The 18,333-nt window shown below is 38.2% G+C and overlaps 1 long non-coding RNA gene across 1 annotated transcript in view; it reads right to left on the bottom strand.

Annotated features, from left to right (window-relative positions):
- The window catches only part of LOC129526735 (uncharacterized), a 52,340-nt gene extending 41,926 nt beyond the window's left edge, over window positions 1-10,414 (bottom strand). Inside the window, exon 1 of the long non-coding RNA XR_008671470.2 lies at window positions 10,298-10,414. This is a non-coding gene — a long non-coding RNA (uncharacterized lncRNA). The remainder of the gene's footprint in view (window positions 1-10,297) is intronic.
- Between the last annotated feature and the right edge of the window lie 7,919 nt (window positions 10,415-18,333).

Genomic DNA, 18,333 nt, shown 5'->3' with positions numbered 1-18,333 from the left:
GTCCTAATGATTTCAACTAATGTTACATTCCCAGAAGAATCAGGGAGCTTCCTAAATATTTCAGGAAAAGTAAAAGTAATGTAGGGTCTCCTTTTTTCTAAGAAAAAATGTTTAATAATTTAGTGACATTTTCATTTTATTATTCATCCATGGAAACATATTGAAAATTTTAACAGTGCTAGGCACTGTGTTAGGCACAAGAGCTCCTAAAAAACAAAGGCATATCTCTGAAATTAAAGATATCATAGCCTATTTGGAATGAATACTAAAACCTCCTATGGTTTTGTAAGGTTAGCCAAAGAAGCCAGAAGGCTTTACAATAATGATTTAAGGAGGTACGCAGCACATGTAATCAATAGTGTTATGACTCTCTCAAGATGTACACAAACTGGAACAAGCATAAAACATCAATACTTAAAGAAAGAGAACAATCAAATTTTTAAAAATATACACCAAGATATATTTTCACAAATAACATTTTTTGTAAGGTGGATAAAAATTGCTGGAGACTAGTTTGCAGTCACAGTTGTCCTCAAAGTTTTGATGACTTGTCAAAGATCAGTCTTGGTCAGTGTAATTGTGATATGTTAACATTATTGGGGCAAGTAAACAATTATGGTAATTGCCAGGATAGATATACGATCAAGCTGCGATGAGAGCCTGTCTTAGTCCATTTGGCTTACTCAGTGCTATAAAAAAAATTCCTATATACAAACTGGATGGCTTATGCACAAAAGAATTTTTTTTCTCAGAGTTCTAGGAGGCTGGAAAGTCCAAGATCAACGATCAGCAGATGTGGTGTCTGATGAGAGCCTGCTTTCTTGTTCATAGATGGTGCCTTCACATTGTGTCCTCACAGGGTGGAAGGGGCTAGCAAGCCCCCTTGGGCCTTTTTTTATAAGGGTATTAATCTCATTTATGAGGACTCTACCCTCATGACCTAATCACTTTCCAAAAGTCCACCTCTTAATACCATCACCTTTGGGGTTATGCTTTCAACATATAAATAAATTTCTGGGGAGACAAACATTCAGACCATAGCAGAGGGAAAAGAAGAAACTCTACAACTAGGAGTATAAATAATGAGGAGACTATCAGTAGCTGAAAGTTAAAATGCCTTGCTGTATATCAGAACTGTTCAAAAGAGGAATCATTAATCCTGCTGTACAGGGATCCATTAGAGCTCAAGAGATGTTAAGGCAGAGGCCAACTGTCAACACATTGTAGAAAAATTCTAAAAGATGAAACTAGGAAATAATCAAGACTTTCCAAATGGATCTAATCCAGAATTTCCAATTCTGGTTTCCAGGCTTCAGTACAGACTTGCCCACAAAGGATGTAAAACTCTCCATCGTGGAACAATCTATACTGGGACAGCTGGGCCCTATATCATCACATACCAGGCAGCTCCATGGCAGTCATCAAGGTGACCTTCCCTTTTGTAACATGACTTTCCTAAAGATGAGAATTTTCATCATCCTCACAAACTCTGCATACTTTTCCAGCCACGTTAATTTTAGATGCATCCTAACAATTGGTCTTTACTCTTCAATACTGATGTCTGGCACAGTCGGCAATTTCTTTCCTACTGTTCGCCCTATCATAAGTTTTCTTTAATCACAACCTAAACCTTTTGTTTTTCAGAAAGTCATCCCAATTTATTACATTTATTCATGGCCTCCCACAGCAAATACTGACCACAAAGATGTGAAATCCTAACAGTGTGGACAGGGACATGCTTTTATCTTCAAAATCAAAAGTAGAAGAGGGAGATCTTTTTCCAAGCCTGCCTGCTCATCTTTAATGGTAATAAAACATCATTTATCAAGTGGTCTCTCTATGCCTAATACCCTTCTATACACTTTACAGGAATAACCTCATTTAATCTGCTCCACTGAGTGTGAGTCAAATGCTGTCAATATTTCCTTTTGACATAGGAAACAGAAAGGCAAATGACTTGCCTGCAACTGTCCATCTATGTAACAGAGCAAGGGTTTAAACCTAGGCAATGTGGATTTAAAGACTTAACCATTACTCTATTCTCTCTCCAGTATATGACAGTTCTTACTATTATGATCCCTATGGGCACATAAACAAGGTAATTTATTCATTAACTGGCTCTGGTTATAGGAAATAAATCAGAGAAGATGGAGGAGAGGAAGGACTAGCTGCTAGATTAGCAATGATAATCCCATAAATTAGATGCTAGAGCCAGTCCAGACATGGATCTACTTGGAGAGAGAATGAAAAACACATAAAGTAGATCCACTCTGATGCCACAGATTTAAGAGAGCTAAGCAGAATAACTGTAATCCCAAAGAGACTGACAGAGAATAATAACTAGGCAGATAAGATACGTGGATTCTTTCTGATGTGAAGATGGCATGCGAGAGAGAGCGAAGCCCTCCACATGTGAACGATGACCACCTTTTAAAACTACACAAAAATAAACTGCTAATGCTTTCACAGCAGTATATTTTGTCTACACTATTATTATGACCTACTTATATAATGTAACATGGATGCTGTTCTACTCTATTAATATCCACCCATCTATCATTGTTCCCAAATTTTATAACTAGCAAAAATTTACATATAACTAACATAAAAAATCTGAGGAGAGTCCATGTTTTGTCCTTTCCTTTTATCTCCCAAAATCTCCTGGAACAGCACCTTGGCAATAATAAGCATTGAATATGCTGAAGTTAAATCTATTAAAAATGCAGATACCTTTCATGGGAGGAAATATTTTCCCAGAACTTTTGGAAGAAATTAGATGAAACGGGGAATGGAAAAGTTTATTTTAATTAACTCAGAAAAATGGCATACAGCAAAGAAATGAAAGATATTAATAATTCTAAAAATATTAAGAGAAAGTTTTAGAAAGGAAAAGTATCATCATGAAATAGGAAATGAATCAGAGAGTGCAAAATTTATTTCAGATGGATACAAAAGAGATGGATCTTTAAAATGCGAAGTTGCTTTAGAAACAAAATGACTTTTTATAAAGCTTCTAATATTTTATTTATTTATTTATTTTATTTTATTTTATTTTATTTTATTTTTGAGATGGAGTCTCACTCTGTCACCCAGGCTGGAATTCAGTAGCACAATCTCAGCTCACTGCAACCTCTGCCTCCCAGGTTCAAGTGATTCTCCTGCCTCACCCTCCCGAGTAGCTGGAATTACAGGCATGCACCACCATGCCGGGCTTTTTGTATTTTTAGTAGAGACAGGGTTTTGCCATGTTGGCTAGGCTGGTCTCCAAGTCCTGACCCCAGGTGATCCGCCCACCTCGGCCTCCCAAATTGCTGTGATTACTGCACCTGGCCTAAAGCTTCTAATATTTAACCCCTGGCACAAAATCAAACTGGAGGCTGGCTTTTGGGAGAGGATATCTCTTGGCATCTATGCTGTTGTATTTTAACATTTTTAGAGCTACCTGTTGTATCATGCACCTGTCTGCTCTCAAGTGATTTACTAAAATCAAGAGTTTGTGTGTATTTTCCAGCTGCCTGAACTTAGCCTTCTCTTCTCAAAAGATTTGAGAGAGAGGAGAGAGAGCTCTTCATTCCCATTCCACGCCCCATGCCCTCAACAATGATTGCTTTCTCAATTTCATCCTACAAATTTGAAAGTAGCCAATGTAACTAGCACGATACAGTGTTAGCAGTCTGTTCTCTGAAGAGAAAAATTGCCTAGCCAGATAAGTTGGCAATACTTGGTTGGCTTTTGTTCCATCATCACATGATAATTACACCATGTATCTCTAAGAGCTTACTTTGCAAAATGAACTTCTTATCATTGCACAGCAAGCATAGGCTACCAATTGAGAGAAAACAAGACTTTTCTGGAAAACAGTGACACTTCCTTTGCTTTGAAAGGAAACGGAGGATATGGGAAATAATTACAAGTAAAATTACAAGTAGAGTATGGATTATTTATATCCTTACAGAGAAAATATAGGCCCACCCCACCCTTCTTAAAATTATTATTAGCATTTGTTAAGTAAGGATATATATCAAGCTAAAAAACTATGTTACAAATTATTTTCAAATGACTTTTTAAGAATTAAAACATCATGATACCAATGCTTATACTTTAAAAGGACAGTTTGAAACTATTTCAGGGCTCATCTTAGGAAATTGCTGTTTCTAGTTTATGAATCGTAAAGGCTGACCAAACATATGGCCCACAAGGACCAGCAGAGTTCCAAAGTGTGGGATTTATTGATTTAAAGAAGGAATTTGCAAATGCCTGTAAAAGACCAGAGAATCTCTCAATGATTACTACAACTATACTAGTTAGCATTTCTGAAAAAGAATGTATTTTAGGCTTTATAGGTCATAAATTCTCTGTTGCAAGTACTGAACTCTGCCACTATAGCACAAAAGCAGCCATAGATAATACATAAACAAATGGGTGTGCCTGTGTTTCAAGTAAAGTTTTATCACAAAAATAGATGGTGAGTCAAGTGTGGCTCATGGATTATAGTTTGCCGATCTCTGATTTAGAGTCACAAAGACAGCTGACAGAAATTGGACATCAATATCACCATACATGGCAACAGAGAGGATATTCCCTCTGAAAATAATAAAGGGGAAAAAAGTGGCACATAGAGTTTCTAAGCTGAAGTTAATATATAAGTGGTATCCTTGGTACATTTCTTAGATTTTACTTAATGCTATCTGGATAGGCAATAGTTAAATGATTTATTAAAGGTCAAAGTAATTTATTTATATGAAGTGCCATCACCACAACAAAAATTCAGTAGGCATGGTATTTGCATATAATGCCACTCACTAAAAAATATTTGGAGGGAGGGGGATCCTGGGAGGAATCTCTCAATGATTACTTCCACCATAACATTTCTGAAAAAGAAAAATTTGTTTTTATTTATTATAAGGACATAACCAATTATGTAATATAAGCTAAACTATTTAACATAGTCCCATCAGTCTTCTAAGCAACATAACAAAACCAAAAGTGTGTATGTGTATACATATATATATATACCCCTATCCACACACACACATATTCTTTGTAACGAAGCAACCAATTACAATGATACTGCTAATGATGATGATAGTGATGAAGGTCCTAACCATGTAGTTATCAGTAAGAGTACTTTCCTACCACATTTTGGGAATTATGCTAGACCATTTTACACAATTATTTCTAATCACTGGTATTTCTATGAAGTAGGCACTATCACCCCAACTTACACAGACAAGGAAATGCCAACTCTAGGTTACAAATAATAATAAGTTAGCCAGGCATGGTAGCATGCACTTGTGGTCCCTGCTGCTCAGGAGACTGAAATAGAAGGATACTTGAGTCTGGGAGGTTAAGGCTGCAGTGAGTCATGATTGTGCTACTAAACTCCAGTCTGATTGACAGAGCAAGACTGTCTCAAAAGAAAAAAAAAATACTAAACATAAAAAGATGCAGAAAAATGTAACATGTAAGTAAAAGAAAACAAGTCAATAGAAATAGACCTAGGAATGACAGAGCTTATGGAATTAGTAGACAAAAGGTTTTGAAAAGCTATCACAAATATGTTCAGAATTTTTTTAATGTGAAGATAATGAGGAGACAAAGGGAAGATTAAAAAAGACATCTAGAGATGAAAACCATAATTTTGAAATTTAAAAACTACTGCATTTGCTTGACAACAGATTGTATACTGCACAGAAAAGATAAATACAAAACACTGCTGAAAGAAATTACATATGACACAAATGGAAAAATATTCCACACTCATGGATTGAAAGAATCAATATCATTATAATGGCCAGAATTCCAAAGCAACCTACTTATTCAAAGCTATCCCAATCAAACTATCAATGGCCTTTTTCACAGAACTGGAAAAACTATGCTAAAATTCATATGGAACAAAAATAAGTACAAGTAGCCAAGGAAATCCTAAGCAAAAAGAACAAAGCTGGAGGCATCACATTACATATATATATATATGTATATAACTTCAAACTATGCTAATGAAGCTACAGTAACCAAAACAGTATGGTACTGGTATAAAAACATACATACCAATGGAACAGAACGGAGAACCTAGAAACAAAGCCACACACCTACAATCATCTGATCTTCAAGAAAGTTGACAAAATAAGCAAAGAGGAAAGGACTCTGTATTCAATAAATGGTGCTGGGATAGCTGGCTAGCCATATGCAGAATAAAGCTGGACCTCTACCTTTCACCATATACAAAAATTAACGCAAGATGGATTACACAATTAAATGTAAGACCTCAAATTATAGGAATCCTAGAAGAAAACCTAGGAAACATCATTCTGGATGTCAGCCTTGGGAAAGAATTTATGACTAAGTCTTCAAAAGCAATTGCAACAAAAACAAAAATTGACAAAAGGGACCTAACTAAACTAGAGGACTTCTTCACAGAAATAAAAACTATTAACAGAGTAAACATATAAGCTACAGAACAGGAGAAAATATTTGCAAACTATGAATCCAACAAAAAACTAATACCCATAATCTATAAGGAACTTAAACAACTCAACAAGCAAAAGTCAAACAACCCCATTAAAAAGTGGGCAAAGGACATGAAAAGACACTTCTCAAAAAAAGACATATGAGCAGCCAACAAACCTGAAAAAATGCTCAATGTTACTCATCGTTAGAGCAATGCAAATCAAACCCACACTGAGATACTATCTCATGTCAGTCAGAAAGGCTTTTGTTAAAAAGTCAAAAAATAATAGATGCTGGTGAGGCTGCAGAGAAAAAGGAACACTTATACACTGTTGATGGGAATGTAAATCAGTTCAGCCAGTGTGGAAATCAGTTTGAAGATTTCTCATAGAACTTAAAACAACTACCATTTGACTCAGCAATTCCATTACTGGGTATATTCCCAAAAGAAAATAAATCACTCTATAAAAAAAACACATGCATTCATGTATTAGGGTTCTCTAGAGGGACAGAACTAAAAGTGTGTATATATATGTATACATATATATGTATACATATATACACATGCCCTTTTCTATATATATATATATATGCCCATATATATATATATATATATATATATATATATATATGAAGGGGAGTTTATGGCTGTCATATGTAATATATAGATATATTTTATATATATAAAGAGGAGTTTATTAAGTATTAACTTACATGATCACAAGAGCCTACAATAGGCTGCCTGCAAGCTTGAGGAGCAAGGAGAGCCAGTCCGAGTCTCAAAACTGAAGAAATTGAAATATGATGTTCGAGGGCAGGAAGCATCCAGCACAGAAGAAAGATGTAGGCTGGGAGGCTAGGCCAGTCTCCCTTCTTCACTTTTTTTTGCCTGCTTTATATTCACTGGCAGCTGATTAGATGGTGCCCACCCAATTAAGGATGGGTCTGCCTTCTCCAGCCCATTGACTCAAATGTTAATCTCCTTTGGCTAATCTCACAGACACACCCAGGATCAATACTGCATCCTTCAATCCAACCAAATTGACACTCAGTGTTAACTATCACAACTCATGTTCATTGAACCACCATCACAATAGCAAAGACAGGGAATCAACTTAAATGGCCATCAATGGCAGATTGGATAAAGAAAAAATGCGGTAGTTATAACAAAATCATGCCCTTTACAGCAACATGAACGCAATTAGGGGACCTCACAACTAGTCAAGGTTCTCCTACCAAAAAAGACATTGGTAGTTTGATTGTGATAGCATTGAATTAGTAGGTTGCTTTGGGAAGTGTGGCCATTTTAATGATATTGAGTCTTTCAATCCATTATCCTAAGTGACTTAATGGAGGAACAGAAAAACAAATACTGCATGTTCTCACTTAGAAGTGGGAGCTAAACATTGGGTACACATGTGCATAAAGATAGAAGCAACAGACACAGGGACTACTGGAAGCGGGAGGGAAGGAGGAGTGCAGGGACTGCAAAACTAACTATTGAGTACTATATAGTACTCACTACTTGGGTGATGGAATCATTTATACCTCAAACCTGAGTATCATGCAATAAACCCATGTAATAAACCTGCACATATACCCTCTAAATCTAAAATAAAAGTTGATATTATAGTACTCTAATGTACACTCATGACAATCCTAAGGCATAAGTGATTATAAATAAAAATAAATATATAAACATGAAAGCAATAAAAAATAAAATACATAAGCCCTAAAAAAAACCCTATAAACCCACAGACCCTCAAATATCAGCAAACCTCAAGCTGGATAAAGAGACAATCTAAAGGAGCCAGAGAAAAAAGGACACTTTAAATACAGGGAATAAATATAAGAATTTATTTAAACAATATAAGTTGGAAGAAAATAGAATAACACCTTTCATACACTAAAGGAAAAAAAAGTCGGTAAGCCAGTTTAAAAAATAAAAACTCTGGAAATTAAGGCAAATAAAGATATTTTCAAACAAATAAAGACAGAGAATTCATTGCCACCACACCTGCACCATAATTAATGTTAAAGAAAGTTCTTCTGGCTGGTGGAAAATTATACCAGATAGAAATTTAAATGTGCACAAGGAATAAAGAGCGCTGAAAGTGGTAAGTATGTGAGTAAATATAAAATATATTACTCATTTTAAAATTTACTTAAGTGATAACTGTTTAAAGAAAAATCTATGTTTATAACGTGTAGAAATAAAACACTTGATAATAATAGCACAAAGGACAGCAGATAAGAATGAAAACATACTGTTCTTATACTATGAAGTGCTAAAATATCATGTGAAAAGTTAATATTACATTATGATAACTTAAAGATGTATATTGTAACCCTACAGAAACTACTAATAGTAAAACAAATAAGTATAGCTAATAGACCAACAGTTGCTATAAAATAAAGTAGTAGAAGATACTGAATCCAAGAGAAAGCAGGATAATACGGGGGAAAGGAGATAATGTTGGACAAATCAAAGCTACTGGCAAGATCAAAACTTTATCCCCACTATTTTGATCATCCAATTAAACGTAAATGGTCTAAACACCCCAATTTAAAAAGCAGATTGTCAGGCTGTGGAACAAAGCAGGACCAACAAACTACATGCTATCTACAAAACAAACAAACAAAAAACCCATACAAACACACACATTTTTAAAATAAGCAAATAATAAGGTCTAATGATATTAAACAGTCACCTCCAGAAACCCTAAAACCAACGAAAGGACTCCATCCTTAATACTCTGTTCCTCTAAAACCACCCCTGCAACCAAAATCTGTATTAGTCAGGGTTCTCTAGAGAGGGTTATCTAGTTCTCTAGTTCTCTAGTCAGGGTTCTCATCATTAGTCTGTGTAAAGTAAATGTGAACATTCATTTTACAAATGAAGATATACAACTGGCCAATAAGCCATGAAAATATACTCAACATCATTAGTCACCAGGAAAATGTAAATTAAAACAATAATGAAATAACAGTACACACTTATTTTAAAAGACTGACAATACCAATTGATAGAACTAAAATTCTGATACATTGCTAAGTAGAATGTAAAATAGTAGTATAACCACTGTAGAAAACAGTTTGCCAGTTTCTTAATAATGTTGAAAATATACAAACCATATGACCTAGCACTTTCATTCTAAATATTTCCCCGAGAAAAATGAAAATCTATTCCCATAGAAACACCTTAGCACTAGGCCTGGCACGGTGGCTCATGCCTGTAATCCCAGCACTTTGCGGGGCCGAGGCAGGCAGATCACGAGGTCAGGAGATCGAGACCATCCTGGCTAACACAGTGAAACCCCGTCTCTACTAAAAATACAAAAAATTAGCCGGGCGTGGTGGCGGGCTCCTGTGGTCCCAGCTACTGGGGAGGTTGAGGCAGGAGAATGGCGTGAACCTGGGAGGCGGAGCTTGCAGTGAGCCAAGATCGCACCACTGCACTCCAGCCTGAGCCATAGAGCAAGACTCCGTCTCCAAAAAAAAAAAAAAGAAAGACCTCAGCACTAATGTTTGTAGCAGCTTTATTAATAATAGCCTAACATTATAAGCAACCCAAATTATCATCAGCAGGTAAATAAATTAGCAAACTATCGTATATTCCTACAATGGAATATCACTCCATAAATAAAAAATAAAAATGTACACACTACTGATACTTACAAAAATATGGAAGAATCTTAAAACATACTTAATGAAAAAGCTATATACAAAAGGTTACATACTGTATTATTTCAGACAGGCAGGGTGATTTATAGTGACAGCTGATTTGCTGTTGCCTAGGGTTGGGTAGGGAGTGAAGATCAAAGCAAAGGAGCATGAGGAAACTTACTGAACTGATGAAGCTGTTATACATCTTGATTACAGTGGTGGTTGTAAGGGTACAGTTGTTCCCTTTTATTCACAGTTTTCTCTTCTGCAGTTTCAGTTAACTACACCAACTGCTTTCTGAAAATTTTTAAGAATGTATAAGATATTTTGAGAGACATAAACCACGTAATATAGTATATTGTTATAATTGTTCTTTTTTAAGTTATTGTTAACCTCTCACTGTGGCTAATTTATAAATTAAACTTTATCATAGTAAGTATGTATAGGGAAAAAATATAGTATTTATACGGTTTGGTTATATCTGCACTTTCAGGCATACACTGGGGGTCTTGGAACATATTTCCTGTGGATGAGGGGGGAGTACTGCATACTTTCATTAAAACTAATCTACTGCACACTTAAATATCTTGGCTGTATGCAAATTATAGTAATAAAGTTGATTTTAAGAGAAAAAAGAGATACCATTATTATAGAAATCCATCTGCTTGCTAAATATACACAACCTTGGAAAAGTTTTGTATTACTGTAAGTACCCTCTTATGTAGTATTATGTAAAATAGGTCCAATAATAACGCCTAATTCTTATATTCTCCCTCTACCAGTTGTTAGTTCTCATCATGGTTATACTTTGTACTTTGTGATGAATGCAAGAGAGGTGGAAGTAATTGCCAAATTCACACAAAGCTGATACACATCCTAACCATCCCCCACTTCAGAGCTTCTTTTTTGAGACACAGTCTTGCTCTGTCGCCAGGCTGGAGTGCAATGGCATGATCTTGGCTCACTGCAACCTCTGCCTCCCGGGTTCAAGTGATTCTCCTGCCTCAGCCTCCTGAGTAGCTAGGATTACAGGCATGCGCCACCACACCCGGCTAATTTTGTATTTTTAGTAGAGACAGGGTTTCACCATGTTGGTCAGGCTGGTTTTGAACTCCCAACCTCAGGTGATCCACCCACTTCAGCCTCCCAAAGTGCTGGGATTACAGGCATAAGCCACCACACCCAGCCTAGAGCTGTTAACCGTAGGGACCTCATACTAATAGTAAGATCCAAAAAAGTAATGTAATGTATGATGGGACCCAATATTAGACAATAGAAATAGATTGGGGACCGATATCAAGATAACTTCTCAAAAAATTTAAAAATAACTTACATGCTTTCCAAAATAAGCAAGTTTTTTTTCAAATGCTAATAAGAAATTTAATATATAAATTCTATTTTAAAGCCAGATTTTCAGGAATGATTAGTACAGAGAAAATGCATATATGTAAAGTAACTAAAAAGATTCCCTATAGGTTACATTAAATTATGGATTTATAAGTTATTAATTAAAAAATTTGAATATTTAACTATGAAATTATGAGAAGGAAATGAAGTCAGGTGACACTAAGGAAAATAAGGCTTCAGTCAGCCTATATTTGAGTTCTTCATAAAAGCAAAGTGAGGAATAGAAGAGAGACAAAACATAGATGAAAAATTCAAAACAAAAAAGAGACATTTTAAGCTGGGCATGGTGGCTCACAACTGTAATTCCAGCCCTTTGGGAGGCCAAGGCACGAGTCACTTGAGGCTAGTTCAAGACCAACCTGGACAACATAGTAGGACCCCATCTCTACAAAAATTTAAAAAATAAAAAATTATCTGGGCATGATGGCACACAAGGCTAGTCCCACATAATTGGGACACTGAGGCAGGAGGATCACTTGAGCCCAGGGTGTCCAGGCTGCAGTGAGCCATGATGATGTCACTGTACTATAGCCTGGGTGACAGAGTGAGACACTGACTCAAAAAAAAGAGAGAGAGACATTTTTGTCCTAATTTTGAACTTGGTCTAAATGATTTGGACGGCCCATCTCTCTTATCTCATGTCTCTTTTATACCACTGCAGGAAGTAGTCATACAAAAAACAATAATAGTAAGTCATCCTTCCAAGTATACCATGAGTCTAGACTTCAATTTTCCTGTGATCTCTGATTCCCTGCTGCTGACAATGGCCACATCCCAAAGTCCTGTTTCATCCACAATAGGAGGGCTTAAGTTGCATCGCTTTGTTTTCAGAAACTGCAGTGCCTTTGCAGAAGCAACTAACACAGAAAAATTAAGTAGAAGTTCAAGGTTACAGAAAAAATAGGTGGGTGCTCTGGAAAAAAAATACTGATCCATTAATAACTGAGAACAGAACACTGCAGGTAAAAGAGAAATCTTTGTTAAACACCCCAGGTCAAAAAACTAGCTTCCTTAAAAATAACAGAAAATTACATTTGTGTTTGCTCCTAAGTGATCTTTCTTGTACCTAGATCTTATTTACTTTGCACTATGAATCTTTTTGGAATTCATTTATTTGACACAATTATGAAGCCATTTGCTAAACATTTCAATTTTAGGCACTGTGCTAGACATAGGTAAGAAAGAAATGAATATGAAACTGTGGCTTCTGTGGCTTTTGTGGCTTTGCCATTGAGAAGCTAGAAATAACCATTGGCAGCCCTGCTTACCCAGTGCAAATTCCACATGCTAACATTATCAGTATGACTTAGGAACACTGAAATTAGTCTTTTCAGTTTACAAGATTTGGGAGCTGCCAGAATATCCTGTTACACCTAAGGCTGGTGACTGTGAAAGAGCACAAAACGCATTGCACATGGGTAGGAATTAGGAATAATTAAGGTGCCTTTTCAGACCCTAGCAGGAAACATTGATACGACCTTAAGGATAAATACCCACCAACTCCTGCTGACATACAAAAAAGCACAATATGTTTTAGGCAAGGCATCAGCACTCAGCTATTGTTACAGGCACATACTCCTAACTTAGGTATTCAATCTTGTCTGCCTATTAAGCTAAGTTGCAGTTCATTCACAAGGACTCAAATATGGAAGTATGGAGTCCTTCTCAGGCCGTATTTAGTTTGCTTTAACAGTGGATTCAAAGATTTTCTGATTGGCAATTGTCTGAAAAAGTTAAATTATTATCTAAAGACCTGATTCAATAGAAAGGAGTGTCTGGGTTAAGACCATGGGTTGTGGGCTGGGTGCGGTGGCTCACGTCTGTAATCCCAGCACTTTGGGAGGCTGAGGTGGGCAGACCACATGAGGTCAAGAGTTCGAGACCAGCCTGGCCAACATGGTGAAACCCTGTCTCTACTAAAAATACAAAAATTGGCTGGGCGTGGTGGCAGACACCTGTAATCCCAGCTACCCGGGACGCTGAGACAGGGAAGCGGAAGTTGCAGTGAGCCAAGATCGTGCCATTGCAGTCCAACCTGGGTGACAAGAGTGCAACTCTGTCTCAAAACAAAGAAAAAAAACAGATAAGGGATTGTAGAGACCAAAGTCTTTATTATAAAGTCTCACAGGTGGCTGCCCTTAGAGGCAAGAGATACCAAAAGTTTCCTATTCTGACCTTTAAAAAGTGTTAGACTCTCAGCTAATCTCTTTGGGATCAGAAAAAGACCTGGGAAGGGGATTCTCTACAGAGCATAAGTATCCCCCACAAGAGAGTTTTGTGAGGCCATTTCAAAATATGTCAAAGAAATAAATTTTAGGGTAAAATACTTTGATTTATTTCAGGGCCTGCTATCTGTCATGTGATGCTATACTACAGTCTGATTGGAATTTTTTATCTTCTTACTACAAACAGTCAGTTTTGTCAGTCCAAAGATCCATTTTAATGTTAGTGCTGGTTGGTTGTGTCTGAATTCCAAAGGGAGGAGAGTATAATGAGGCATGTCCAACCCCCTTCCCATCATGGCCTGAAATACTTTTTCAGATTTCTTGGGAATCCCATTGGCCAAGAGAGGAGTCCATTCAGTCTGTTGGAGGGCTTAGAAATTGATTTTTGGTTTGCAGAAGAATGAAGAGAAGCTGAGTTCTCAGTTAAAGGAGGGGATGGAAGGTGTTGGGAAGTGTGTGACGGGAAATACAAAGATAGGCTTCTGGATAAGTTAATACATGCAGCAAGTTAAGAGTAACTACTACTCATGTTGTAGAAAACCAGGAGGGCAAGGGAGACCTCAGGGTATAGCAGAAGAATCTTTTATTGAGTGCACTCCAGCCCAGCTGACTCAACGTCCAAAAAACTGGGCCCAGAACAAAATCAAGGTTTTGCTTATATACCTACTCCTAAGTGGCGCAAATGCGAATGTACAGAGGCAAGACAAAGGCCGTTAATCAAACTAAGACAAGCTTATAACTCAGGTTTAGTATACTCATTACTATGCAGCCCAAATGGTTGTTATCTGGTTAGTTCAAAGGAGTTTCACAAAGACTCATCTTGCGACCCCTACCACGGTGCCTAGCTGGCTACAAACTAGACCTGCTCAGGCTCTACTGCTTAGATGAAGCAGCAGGAACCTACAATCATTAACTATAGGAAAAACAGAAACTCATAAAACTTACAGAGCAAGGAGCAAGGTATAGTTTACATAGCAGAGGGGATGGGATTCGAGGGGGAAGTTTACTTACACTAAAGGAGAGATAGGAACACTTATCTCTTCACATCCTTATGTTGAGGGAGTGTTGGGAGAGTCTTCAGAGCACATTCCTCTGAGCTGTGGCTCTTAGATAACGTTATCGAAACTTTGCCTGTTACTGCCTTTGAAATGAATCAGCCTAACACAGGCAGCTTTTTTCTCTTTTTTAATCTCTATTTTCTTTCTTTCTTTAATTTTTTTCCCTTTTTTCCCTCCTCACTTATTAAATATTTATGACACTGCTGGAAATGCAAAATGCTTGCTCCTCAGTGCCGTGAAGAAATACCACTTGAATGTAAATTTAATTCTCTCAGCAAGGCAATTTTTACTTCTATAGAAGGGTGTGACTCACAAATGGAGTAATGGCGAGAACACACCTGGACAGGGGAGGGGAAGGAGTTCTTATTCCTGACTCAGGTAGCCCCTACTGCTGTGTTGTTCCCCTACTGGCTAGGGCTGGACTGCACAGTCTTAGCTAATTCCGATTGGCTATTTTAAAGAGGGCAGGGGTATAAGCCAGAGTGGTGGGGTAAGTAGTTTGGAGGAAAGGATGGTTAGGAACAGGTAACTAGAGGTGACTTAGGTTAGAGCAGGTGACCAGGAGTGACTTGAGTCAAAGCAGGTGACTGGGATGAGTCAGGATGGGGCAGGTGACCGGGGCGACTTAGGTCAAAGCAGGTGACCGGGATGAGTCAGGACAGAGCAGGTAACCAGGGAACAGATGTGAACTACTGATTAGGACTGGCAGGAAAGTTGTTTACTGAAACTGGAAGCAAGGGAGGTAAGAGAACCAGGAAGTTAAACTTTAAAATGCGGAAACAAAGAATAAGAGAGCTGAACATACTGACATACTGATTCTTTGAAGAGAAACTTGAGATTCATTATATTTAACTGTCATGCGCATCCATGTGAAGAGACCACCAAATAGGCTTTGTGTGAGCAATAAAGCTTTTTAATCACCTGGCTGCAGGCAGGCTGAGTCTGAAAAGAAAGTCAGCAAAGGGTGGTGGGATTATCATTAGTTCTTATAGGTATGGGATAGGTGGTGGAGTTAGGAGCAATTTTTTCATGGGCAGGGGCTGGATCTTACAAAGTATATTCTCAAGGGCAGGGAGAATATTACAAAGTACCTTCTTAAGGGCGGGGCAGAATATTACAAAGTACCTTCTTAAGGGCGGGGGGGAGGATATTACAAAGTACCTTCTCAAGGGTGGGGAGGGTGTATCATGTAAAGTACATTCACAAGGGCAGGGGAATATCAAAAAGTACATTATCACATTATCACAAGGGCCTGGAGGGTGTATTGTCACAAAGTCAATTGACAGGGTGGGGCAGGAACAAATCACAGTGGTGGAATGTCATCAGTTAAGGCAGGAACTGGCTATTTTCACTTCTTTGGTGGACCTACAGTTGCTTCAGGCCATCTGGATGTATACGTGCAGGTCACAGGGGATATGATGGCTTAGCTTGGGCTCAGAGACCTGACATTAACGACACTGTGTTTGCTAAGCGTTATATACTCAATACATCCCCTGAGGAAGGCACTATTAATTATTACTATTGTCAAAGAAACAAAGCTTCTATCATGTTTGGATTTGAATCCACTGGAAGTACTTTATGTTGTTATTGCTATTGCTCGCTGAAGGCCCTCAGGGAAACTCAGGTTGGAGCCCATTCTGCTTATCCAAGGCTGGTAAGTTCATTTACAGCTCAAAGGAAGAAATGTCATCTCCTAAACCAAATCTATTTGATAAATTAAATGAAAATATGAGGCTTCCCAGTGCTTGCCTATGAAGGTTAAGTTCCAGAAAAATTAAACAGGGAATTTTAAATGTCTTAAGAAGAATTTGTCTTGTCTTCTTAAAAAGGAAGCATCTGCATTCCTTCTCAGGGTTATATCAAGAGATGGAGTCCATATATATTTAAAGTTAAGTATGGCCTTTTCCCCACATGTCTGCTCTTACGGGAGTAATCATCTTTGATTGTGTACCCCTGTGATATTTGAAATACCTGTTTGGTCTGCATCCATGTTTCCTGGTATACAACTTTAAAAATCCTTGGAATTTACAAAGTGCTATCTTTTTGCATGCTAATGTTGGCTGATAGCTTCAGGGTGGGGATGATCACCTGAGACAAAGGCATAATTAAAGTGTTGGGACTTTCAGCCCCAACCCCCAGACTCCTGAGAAAGGTAAGGACTGAAGGTCAAGTTGATCAGCAATGGCCAATGGTTTAATTATTTAGGCCTACTTAGTGAAGTCTCTATAAAAACCCAAGAGGACACAGTTCAAAGAGCTTCTAGATAGGTGAACATATGAAGGTTTCTGGAGGAGGGTAGGCCCAGGGAGGACATGGAAGCTCTGTGCCCCTTTTCACATACTTCATCCTATGAGTCTCTTCATCTGTATCCTTTGTAATACCCTTGACAATAAATGATAAACCTAAGTGTTCCCTGATTTTTGTGAGCCAATCCAGCAAATTAATTGAAACCAAAGGGAGGGTCATGGAAACCCCAAATTGAAGACCATCAACCAGAAGTTCCAGGCCAGGCGTGGTGGCTCACACCTGTAATCCTAGCACTTTGGGAGGCCAAGGCAGGTGGATTTCCTGAGCTCAGGAGTTCGAGACCAGCATGGGCAACATAGTGAAACCTCATCTCAACTAAAATACAAAAAATTAACCGGGTGTGGCAGCATACACCTGTAGTTCCAGCTACTCAGGAGGCTGAGGCAGAAGAATTGTTGAACCCAGGAGGTGGAGGTTGCAGTGAGCCATGATCATGCCACTACACTCCAGCCTGGGTGGCAGAGTGAGACTCCGTCTCTAAAAGAAAAAGAAGTTCCAGAGGCCAGAGGCCTGGACTTGTGACTGATGTCTAAAGGGCAGTTCTGGGGACTGAGCCCTCAACCTGTGGGATCTGACACTATTTCCATGTAGATAGTGTTGAAACTGACTTGGAGGACACCCAGTTAGTGTCTGTTGTAGAATTAGTTACTAGCTTGGTGGTGGGGAAAAAACCACATATTTGGTCACAAAAGTTTTCTTCTGTGTTGATGCTTATTGTTATGGTGGTGTGACAAGAGAAGAAAAGCAAGGATTGAGAGTTTTTCTGAAACTACCTGTGATCACAGAATATAATTTTTTTTCCACCCCTTGTTCCACCCCTTGTGGGATGGGGAGCACAGGTGAGCAGGTGCAGGAGTGAGGGCAAGCACTTTTGGGCTCTGGCAGGGGCAAAACTCTGTGTGTGCCCTGCAGCAGCATCTAGTGGGTTGCTCACGACCCCTGAAGCCCCAGAAGGAGTGTAACAGTGACTCTTTCGCTTTTCTGTCCACAGACAGCTTCAGTGTTAACAGCTCGGTGGAGGGTTAGTGTGACAGCCTTTTGCACCTCCACTTGTGGCACACAAGTTCTTGTGCAGTATCCAGGAGGAATGAGGTTGCGTGAATAAACTGAAGATGGCAAACACAGGGGATTTTATTGCTGATGAGAGTGGCTCTCAATGGGAAGAACAGAGCAGGAAGGTAATCTTCCTCTGGAGTCTGGCCATCCCTGGACTCATCTCT

Source organism: Gorilla gorilla, chromosome 15, assembly GCF_029281585.2.
Source record: "Gorilla gorilla gorilla isolate KB3781 chromosome 15, NHGRI_mGorGor1-v2.1_pri, whole genome shotgun sequence".
Lineage (NCBI taxonomy): Eukaryota > Metazoa > Chordata > Mammalia > Primates > Hominidae > Gorilla > Gorilla gorilla.
The sequence above is the reverse complement of the archived record's forward strand: the minus strand, read 5'-3'. Positions and strand labels throughout refer to the sequence as shown.